Raw genomic sequence first — 7,177 nt, forward strand, 5'->3', positions numbered from 1 at the left:
GTGGAAATTAGAAAACAAATCACAATGATATGCTAACTAACCAACACTAGATTTATAATAGTTTACAAATTAGTCATGAAGTGCTGGTGATACAATATTTGAAACATTATTCTTTCTATGGAGATCAGTGGAATGTGCATACCATAACATCAGCGATTACACTTTCTGAATTTATATTTATCCAAGATGATTTTTTTAACATTAGGTGGCAATTATAAGACAATTTTCAGGCTTGATACTAATCAATCAATGGAAATAATTTTAAAGTTTTCAAAATAACTTGATTATCTATTCATAGGAAAAGTATAAACATATTGTTGTCTACACTTAGTTTGATATACAAAAAAACAGTGCACTGAATGACAGTTACATTTGTCAATCAGTATTTCCCAAAGTCCTTAAGAACAGCAACACTACCACTCAGTTTCTAAGATTTTCAAATAGGCAAAGTAGCTGGTGTACAAATATTTGATAAAACTGTAAAGAAACATATAAGTGTGGTTAATGTGGAAGCTTCTGGATAAAGGTTAGTGCCTGGAGGAGCACAATGGTATACTCATGGAAGATTCAAGATCACTTTCAAGACATCAGGATCTTCTCCCTCTTAAAGTAGCTCATAGTTGCACAGATATTTATCACTAGTGTTTAATGTGACCGTATATATTGCAATGGTACATTTGGGTAAATCTGACAACAACAAACTCTCTCTCTCTCTCTCTCTCTCTCTCTCTCTCTCTCTCTCTCTCTCTCTCTCACACACACACACACACACACATTTATTTTTTATACAAACATTTAGTGTGTACTAGGTACTAGGTGTTGTTTTCTCTTGGTGCTGGGGGTACCATGGTGAGAAAAGATAAGTCCAGCTCTTGATCTTGATGGGTGAAAGTCAGATATTAAGAATAATACCATAGCATTTGTGCCACTATTTCACTGGTACATCTTTTAGACAGGTAGCTCTTGTAGCTGGGTCATATTGATGATTACCTTCCTCTTTGGGTAGCGTACAAAGTACCTTCCAGTGCCAGGCAGTATAAAATGCCTGCAGTATAAATGCTAGGCAGTAGGGTTAAAGCTTCTAAATGGGTCCCAGCTACATTTCTCTGTGTTCAATAACATAAGTAAATGTTTTCTTTAGCAATATACCCTTATCAAGGACCTGAGATTGGATAGAATATGGATTTAGGGGAAGACTTATTACTATTGTTCTGCTAAGGGAACATGGTAATAAAATGACTACTAATGAAATAGCTACTAATGACATCTTATAATACCCATAGGTAACTCATAAAGGAAGAAAAAACATTTAACCAAGTGACTTATAGTTCAGTGCATTATCATCATGGTGGGACATGGTAGTGTGCAGGCAGACATGGTGCTGGAGAAGGAGCTGAGAATTCTACATTTTTATCTGTAAACAACAGGAAGTGAGTGGAAATACTGGGCATATCTTGAGCATAGGAAACCACCCCCCACAGTGACACACTTCCTCCAACAAGGCCACACCTTCTCAAACAAAGCCATACATCCTAATAGTGCCACTCCCTGTAAGTTTATAGGGGCCAATTACATTCAAACCACCACAAGGCCCTTCCTTGCTCAACCTGCGTCAGAAAAGCTTTTTCTTGCAGTGAATGGGAATTAAGGCAGAGATCCACAAATGTACAGTGTGCAGAGAGAAAGAGAGTTTGGAGTACTCAATCCTAAATGGGGTGCCTTCATCTTCATCAAACCCCAAGACTCAGGGATCTATGCAGAAGAGGCGGTCATAAGAGCCAGAGGTGGTGGGTGACTCCAAGGAAACAGACAAGGTACACATATGACATCACAGAGATTGTAGCAGCATGCATAGGACAAGTGCAAACCAGATGGAGTCCCAGCACTGAGCAGGGTAAGTAGATATGGGTTTCCGCTCCTAACCAAGAAGATATTTGCAATTCATACCTGCTGGCAGGAGGACAATCAGTTTTCTCCACAAAATATCACTGGTTTTATCAACCACACTCTAGGCAGTCTCTACACTCCAACACAAACTCTCTACAGGCCAACACAAAATGAACTCGATGAGTTTTTGTTTGTTTTGTGAGGGTTTTGTTTCATTTGATTTCACTTTTTGCTTTTACTGTTTTTGTGTTGTTTTGAATTTTGTTTTTGTTTGTTGTTGTTGTTTACTTGTTTGTTTTGAGAAAGAGATGGGGAGAGAGAGAAAACATGAAGTTGGCTCTATGGGGAGGTAGGGAGGCTCTGAGAGGAGTTGGGGGAGGGGAAACATGCTCAAAATACATTGTATGAAAAAATTTTAATGGAAAATAGAGAGGTCTTCCCAGCACTGCTAGGTCATGGAAGGTGGAAGACACCCACAGGCTCGCCTGCTGATGCTGGGCCTGGGTGGGTAGAGGACACCAGGGTGGGACAGGAAACACCTGAGATGCTCCAGCCTGCAGCCACGTGGCATGGGTGGGGTGGGCACCATTTTGATGAGCAAGTATGTGGTAGAGAGATGGTAGAGAAAGAGAAGAGGGATGGCTTGTGTACTGTGAAGAGATGCAAAACTGAAAATATGAGGGTGGTGAGGAACAGTCTGATGTGAGTAGCCTGCACTTCCTCTTGAGACCATAGAGATGCTCTGGCCTGCGCTAGAGCAGAGGACCATGTCTGGGTCTGTGGCTCTGCAGCATCAGCATCAGCAGCAGTCTGAGGGTTGATATCCATGACCCATGTTACCACCAAAGGCCATGGGGACCTCCCTGGTCTGGGATATTGCCTGGGGCCATGTTGATGTCTGAGGGCTGTGAGTCAGAGTTGACTCCACTGACTGTGACACTTGAGAAAGCAGGCCCCTCAGCTCACCTGGGAAGCAAAGTAGAGTAGTGTGGATGCAGGTGAGCTGACTCTGAGGGTGGGAGAGCTTGTCCTGGCCCTGTTCATCTACCATAGGCAGGAGAACTGGCACTGTCCCTCACCTGGGCAAATCAGAAGAGTTTAGCCCTCCTGGTGGTACAGGTGTAGGAGAGCGGGTGGCCTGACCAACTCAGCTACCACCCAGGCCCAGATCCAGGGCTTTGAGTCAGTTGACCCACCCCAACATCTAACCCATCTAAGAACTGCTGGAGCATGTGAAGGAGCCAGGCCTGCAGAGCCAAAGCTGAAGGATCTCCGTGACACAGGACAACAGGATATCTGAGAGGAGTCCCATGTGTGATTCTAGTATTGATAGTGTAGCAGAAGCCAAAGGCCTCAAACCAGACCAATGACTCATTGCAGTGAACATTTGCAGGTAAAACTGTTTGGGCAAAAACTTAAACCGGGTGACACACTATGACCATGATGCATTCCAGGCTCCCAGGTGAGATTTTTGTTGTTGTTTGGTTGGTTTTTAATTTTCTTGTATCATTTTTATTTTTTATATCATTTTTATCTTTTTGTTGTCTTTCTGGGGGAGGTTGCAAGGGTGGAGGGCAAACATGGAGGGATGGGGAGATGAGTGGGATTGGGCTGCATAAAATGAAATTCACAAAGAATCAATGAAAAGTTAAAAAAAAAAAGGCAAAAAATATAATACCAGAGCACAACAGAGCTGAGTACACAGGAAGAACGTACATCGTGTTAGCAAAGCTAGGTTACACTAAGCATAGTGGAATTCAGCCTATAGAAGGCCAACTATGTGTTTAGCGATTACCAGGATATCTCTTCTTACTGTTGTAGCTTAGATGTCATCCTAGGGGCTTAGGTGTTGAAGCATCCCTGCCTCACAATGATACTTTGGGGTTCACCGAAGCAAAAAGAATACAGAGTTGTGCTTTGACCTTCAAGTGTCCCCTTTTTTTCCCTTTGGAAACAAATCACTAGTCATAGAAATTGAGTATGACTTAACTACAAATGGTCAGGGATTTTATAAAACATTTCCAAATGTTTCGAAGGAGGAGAAGAACTAGAAAGATTGACAGGTGTCAGTTATCACATCAGGGAAATTGGATTAGAATGCATGGGGGAAACACAAGTGGGGGCTGAGCCAGGAGAGGATATAATAATCACCAACTTGGTAAACATGGAATGAGCAAACGTTTTTCACAGTGGGGAGGTTTCTGAACCAGATAGGAAACAACAGGACACCTGGGATGAACTGTAAGAAGTGCCCTAGGGTGGCAGTAGAGAGAGGGACTGAGTGAGGGCAGGAACCTTAAGAATACAGAATCAGGTCTGTGCTTTGTTGGGGTTGTAATTTTTTTTTTTTTTTTGGTTTTCTCGAGACAGGGTTTCTCCGTGTAGCTTTGCGCCTTTCCTGGATCTCGCGCTGTAGACCAGGCTGGCCTCGAACTCACAGAGATCCGCCTGCCTCTGCCTCCCGAGTGCTGGGATTAAAGGCGTGCGCCACCACCGCCCGGCCAGGGATTGTAATTTTTTTGTCATAGAGGAATGGGTGTGTAGCTTGAGTTTTCCTGCCTGGCCCACAGTCAGGACAAATCTCTCTCACCTGCCAGTCCCACAGCCACTCAGACCCAACCAAGTAAACACAGAGACTTGTATTGGTTACAAACTGTATGGCCGTGGCAGGCTTCTTGCTAACTGTTCTTATAGCTTAAATTAATCCATTTCTATAAATCTATGCCTTGCCACATGGCTCGTGGCTTACCAGCATCTTCACATGCTGTTTGTCATTGTGGCAGCTGGCAGTGTCTCTCTGACTCAGCCTTCCACTTCCCAGCTTTATTCTCCTCTTTGCCCCGCCTACACTTCCTGCCTAGCCAATGGCCAATCAGTGTTTTATTTATTGACTAATTAGCAACACATTTGCCATACAGAACATCCCACAGCACATTTGCCATACAGAACATCCTACAGCACTTCCCCCTTTTTTTTTTCAAAAAGGAAGGTTTTAACCTTAACAAAGTAAAATTACATATAATTTGGGAATTTGGGCGTAGCTTCTCTTACTACTTCCTGCTGGAGGGGGGCGCTGTATCTTATGGGGATACAAAGAAAATTTTAGAATTATAGAATAGTCCATGAGGGTGTATCATCTGAGCCAGTTGCTTTCAAATCATTCTGGATGTTGGATCATCTGGGCCATGGTGTTATCTGGGCCATGGTGTCATCGGAGACCTTTCAGGGGGTCTTGGCTGGTCAAACCTGATGTATCTTAATCTTGAACAAATCCATAGCCTCTTGCTTTCTGTGGGAACAAAAGCAGAGTCTCCTTTCCAAAGTAACATATCCTTATATTCAAATTTTGAAGTCAAGGTACCTTTAAAATATACATTTTGGCATAACTCAACAGCTTTTACAATCAAATGTTTTTCTGCAGTTAAAAGTCCCAAAGACAACACAATGCAGATTCTGTGTAATATCCATTTTTACATGGCTTATATTTTATACCACCTTTACTGTCTCTTTAAAGACTTTATTTTTTAAAACTATGTATTTGTTTCTATAACTCTATATATCACCTTTTTTGTCTTTTTCAAGCCTACGTATATTTTACACACATTGTAAACTATTACATCTGAATCTGTCTTATTGTGAATCTATTGCTTTAAACTGCAGCAGCTGTGGCTGCTGGCTCCACCCACCTCAGCTTCCCAACGTGGCGTTTTCCACCAGCTCTGGGAGCTATCATGGGTCTCTATGCTTTTATCCAAGCAGCGTATAGCCCAGAAACCTCTTTGTTTTGTACCTGCAAAGGCTAAATCCACCACGCAGCTTAATGTGCCACTTGCAGAGGACTCATTCCCGCCATACTGCAGGTCGAGCGCACATGCTAGGAACCCACCAGTAGCTCAAACTGGCAGCTGCCGCTCATTTGAGAGAGACGATTAGGAAGCTGTTTTTAGCTCCATTTTAGAATCTTTTCTCAGGTTTTAGGTGGAAACTCTTGCCACCACGTTGGACACCATTTGTAGCTTGAGTTTTCCTGCCTGGCCCACAGTCAGGACAAATCTCTCTCACCTGCCAGTCCCACAGCCACTCAGACCCAACCAAGTAAACACAGAGACTTGTATTGGTTACAAACTGTATGGCCGTGGCAGGCTTCTTGCTAACTGTTCTTATAGCTTAAATTAATCCATTTCTATAAATCTATGCCTTGCCACATGGCTCGTGGCTTACCGGCATCTTCACATGCTGTTTCTCATCATGGCGGCTGGCAGTGTCTCTCTGACTCAGCCTTCTACTTCCCAGCTTTATTCTCCTCTTTGCCCCACCTACACTTCCTGCCTAGCCAATGGCCAATCAGTGTTTTATTTATTGTCTAATTAGCAACACATTTGCCATACAGAACATCCCACAGCATGGGTGTTCTTTTAACTTTGTGAAGTGGGACCCTTGGATGCGCAGTGTTCAGAAACAATCATGTCTACTCTAGTGTGTAAGACACGGTAATGGTGCTGGGAGGCAAGAGGCAAGAGACTGGGGTGATTCTTCCAGGGTAAAAGGGCAGCTTGAAAGCTGTGTCTATGTGACTCAGTGAATGAGAATAGTCAATATCTTAAAGTGAGTCACCTGTGGCTAGAACACTGACCACCCTAGTAAGTCTAACTAGGGAATCTCAGGAACTTACTTCCAGTACATGTATTGCAAAGCTAAGTGTGCTCCTGATACAGGAAGAAGGGCAGCTGACAGTTCTCTTAGACATACAGTTCTCTTAGACATCTGATGCTTGTGTAGTGCAGGACTGATACTGGCCTGATGAACAGGTACATCAAGCTGTGACACAGGCTACCTAGCTACACCTGCCCTGCCAGAAAATGGCACAGTCAAGTTACACTGAGACAGATATGGCTTCAAAGGAAAGAAAAGGCAGTATTATTATTTTACTCATGACTTATTAGTGACATAAATCACTTCTAGGAATATAGATTGAGCACATGAATTCCCTTTTTCTGATGTATTAACCGATTTCAGCTCTTAGTTGACCCCACCTCCTTTAACCACTCCCCTTTTGGGTTGTAAAAGAAAGCCTGACAGTCACTGCCTGAGGTAAACTCTTACCTGCCTTTATGACTCTGAAAGAATTCAAGCCAGAGAATTGCTGCTTTGTTTTGTTTTGTTTTGTTATGGTTTTTTGAGACAGGATTTCTCTGTGTAGTTTTGGTGCCTGTCCTGGATCTCGCTCTGTAGACCAGGCTGGCCTCGAACTCACAGAGATCCGCCTGCCTCTGCCTCCTGAGTGCTGGGA

This window comes from Peromyscus californicus, unplaced genomic scaffold (assembly GCF_007827085.1).
Source record: "Peromyscus californicus insignis strain IS unplaced genomic scaffold, ASM782708v3 Scaffold_18__1_contigs__length_77618521, whole genome shotgun sequence".
Lineage (NCBI taxonomy): Eukaryota > Metazoa > Chordata > Mammalia > Rodentia > Cricetidae > Peromyscus > Peromyscus californicus.